Raw genomic sequence first — 3,770 nt, 5'->3', positions numbered from 1 at the left:
GAAGAAAATATAGATTGTAAGCAAAGGATTGATTAAAAAGTAAAGGGAAATATAATGGGAATAACTTACAAAAATGACGTGTACTTGGTTTTCCCGTGAATAAAGGGGTCAGTCAAATTATACATAAAATGACGAATAATCGAAAGGTACATACAGTAAACAAAATCAATCTTAATTGACACAAGGTGATATTATGAGATATCATGCAAGAACCTGACTAACAAATGTCCTTCAAAGTTGCTAAAAAAAAAAAAAACTATGCAACGCTGTGGCCGTTAAGGTTATAGACAAAGAAACTCAGTGCGCACCCCTTAATGTTAAAAAATCAGTGATATACAGTAGGCTACTTAAATAAATCAATACCTGTGTCATTCAGTAAAATATTTGATCAATTATATATATTTTTTAAAACACTTAATCAGGAGTTCACATTTCAAATTAGAGGATAATGTAACACATATGTGAACCCACTCGGTGCTACACAATGATGATAATAGCAGTGCAAGCCTGCCAAACTAGGGTTATAGATTTAGAATTGTTTATATGCCTGGGGAATTTCCTCATGTGTCAATGACTGCTAAGAACATTGTTTCTATAATTCCACCCAAATGGGTTTAGTCAGGAAATTCCTGCACACAAATCTGGATCCTCACGAAGAATGGAATGTCACAGCTTGACTAATTGAACGATGGTGCCAAAAATTAATATCATATCAGGAATATGAAATTTAGTAGACTGTAAGTTCCTGTCCAACAAATTAAGATGAAAATCAGCAGTATAAAAACAGAAAGAACAATACTCGAAACAAGGTAGAATGAAAAAATCAAAACACTTCTTCAGAATAGATTGATCACCGAAAATCCTAAAAGACTTTCTCAATAAGCCAATGCTAAGAACATTGCTTCTATAATTCCACCCAAATGGGTTTAGTCAGAAAATTCCTGCACACAAAGAATGGAATGTCACAGCTTGGCAACAGGGCTTAGAAAAACTTATTAATTATCCGAATGAAAGATTAAGAAACCAAGTATATAGTTTCTTGTCAAGTAATCTTGGGGATTAAAACAATTTCATTAATTTCACAATTCTCATTATTTGTAACATTCATGATGGGCAATTTTGTTCTGAACGTATCTGAAATTGTGAGTCGCAGCTCTCAATAATAATGTTACAAAATCATACATTCTTACACATGTATATAATATTTCAAGAGAAACTTTGTCATGACTATACCTATGTTATACAATTCTAATATACAGTTTTTCTAGATACAGGATCAGCAATATAATGTAACATATTTCTGAAACACATAAAAGTGTAGTACAGAAAGAATATTCAAAAGTTTATATATATATAACTTTAACTATAAAAATATAGTTATTAAGAATTATTTCGGTTAAAAGTAAAGATTTTCAGCGCAACAACAACAACATCAATTAAAAGAATTACAAATTGTAATAGATCTTTACAAACATAAATATACAAAGCTAACATCCCTGTAACCGAAGAAAAAGAAAAAAGTTCTTCATTAACGTTGTAAAGCTCAATACGTCCATCTTGTAGGAATACTGTCAGAGGAGAAGAACGCTTTATTTTAAGAATAAAAAAAAAACGGAAAACAGTTTTTTTTACATTTGGATATGCTTAACTAGTGTTCCAATACCAGTTTGACTAACTTGGACTAACTAAACCAGTGATAAGGATCACTCCATTTTGTCTCTAAACTAGTCTGGTTAAGTAAACCAGTGAGGAATTGCCCCGTTTAGTCAGTAAAGCAGTCTGAACAAATAAACCTTTAATTTTTGTCTGTACCTCATTTGACCAAATAAACTAAAGAGTAAAATCATCACATTTTTCCCTAAATCAGTCTAACAAACTAAACCAGTGGGAAGGGTCACCCCATTTTGTACCTACTTCATCTTAATTAACTGACCCAGTCAGGAGAATCACCTTATTTTGTCCTGAAATTAGTCAGAACAACTAACCAGTGAGAAAAACCACCTCATGTCCCTTAATCAGTCTGATCAAGAAAACCAGTGAGATAAATCACCCAATTTTGACCCTAAAGATGCGTCCACACGGTCGAAGTGTCTGTCGGACATACAATGTTACCATATCTAAATTGATAGAGAAGGACGTCATAAGCGTTTAAATAGGGGAAGTTGACATGGTAACAAACACTGGTACCAGATAAGGTTGACTACCATGATTTCTACACCTTTTTCCAGACAAAGACCGGAAGAAATGTCCGAAGCTGATGTCCGCTGGCATCTCTGTTATCTTTGTCTGTACTCGAGAATCAAGTAGTAGTTAGCTTCAAGTATGGAGCATTATAACCACAGTACACCATAAAATAAAAGCACAATCCAATAAATTAAATTATGCAGCATGATTATTCCTGATCTTTTGAGAACAATGGAATAATACATGGAAGGACTAGTTGCAAAGACGGAGTGAAAAGAGAAGCCATTCATCCATTTTAAGGGAAACTCAAATTGATTATGAATCAGACTTTAAAAACTATATACTGATGGGCTCAAACGCTTTATACATTTTATCGGAGAAATTAAATCCTTTTATAGGTGAACAGGAAACATGTATGAGAGGAAGCATTTTTCCAGAAGCACGGCTGGAGGAATTACAGAATCACATATGCCTGGCTTAAAATAACCTGTCAGTGAACTTAAGATGTTATTGTTATTGACGTTCAATATATAGCCTATATTATTCCAAGAAATAACTAATGTTTGAGACTGGTCATACTTCGGATTATGTGTTGTTAACTAAATCCAAAGTGTTTCAGTGATAGAGATAAAATGTTAAAAATTAGTTTCCCTTGTTTTCGTAGAGAGAGAGAGAGAGAGAGAGAGAGAGAGAGAGAGAGAGAGAGAGAGAGAGAGAGAGAGAGAGAGAGAGAGAGAGAGAGAGAGAGAGAGAGAGAGAATTGCGTATTTTTCTCACGATCAAATACTTCTTCGAGCAAATGAGACTTCGGTATCCATAATCAAAACAGATTCTGTTATGCTATACTCGTACATCAAAACACCATAATTTGGTTGTGCAAATGTCTTCTGTACCAACCTCCGAATTTTTTTATGCATCCAATTTGCGTAGCTTTTCCTTGTAATGACCCATTATGGATTCCACATTCTTTTCGACTTGTAAGCCAGTTAGACATTCCACTTCTCGGAAGTTCTTACCTTATTTTATTTATTGCTGCTACACGTTTATTTCTATCTTTGTAAACATTTGCTTCAATGTTTTATAAGCATGGGTTCTGCCAGTACTGTTCGATTAGCAACTGAGCCTCTCCTCTATCTCGAAATCAGCTTTCCTCCGTAAGTGGATTACAACTAGTCATGTTTACCAGGAAGGTGATACCTAATCTTCTAAAAGTTAAGTTGATCCGGTAAACAAGTAGAATTCCGTCCATAGAGGACTGCCACTCCGCCTCCGGAGAGTGTCTGAAGCTCGGACTCTACGAACACAGGCACTGTCCGACACACCACTTGGTGCTTGTTATTGACGTCATTAACGCTTCTTTCACAATGGTAACTGGTAACAATTGTGTTCGACGGACACTGTTCGACCGTGTGGACGCACCTTAAGTCAATTTGACTGACAAACCCCGTAAGGAAAACACCCCATTGTGTCCCACAATCAAACCAGTAGGGAAAAACACCTCATTGTATCCCACAATCACTCAAACCAGTAAGAAAAAACACCCAATTGTGACCAAAAATCATTCAAACCAGTAAAGAAAAACAACC

The 3,770-nt window shown here is 35.1% G+C and overlaps 1 protein-coding gene across 1 annotated transcript in view; it reads right to left on the bottom strand.

Moving 5' to 3' along the window:
* Window positions 1–2,859: 2,859 nt before the first annotated feature.
* The window catches only part of LOC137654544 (glycerophosphocholine cholinephosphodiesterase ENPP6-like), a 63,871-nt gene continuing 62,960 nt past the window's right edge, over window positions 2,860–3,770 (bottom strand). Inside the window, exon 10 of the mRNA XM_068388270.1 lies at window positions 2,860–3,770. This exon is cut by the window's right edge and continues 1,152 nt beyond it. The gene's annotated coding sequence lies outside the window, so the exon portion shown is untranslated.

The sequence above is a fragment of the Palaemon carinicauda genome, chromosome 15 (assembly GCF_036898095.1).
Source record: "Palaemon carinicauda isolate YSFRI2023 chromosome 15, ASM3689809v2, whole genome shotgun sequence".
NCBI lineage: Eukaryota > Metazoa > Arthropoda > Malacostraca > Decapoda > Palaemonidae > Palaemon > Palaemon carinicauda.
The sequence above is the reverse complement of the archived record's forward strand: the minus strand, read 5'-3'. Positions and strand labels throughout refer to the sequence as shown.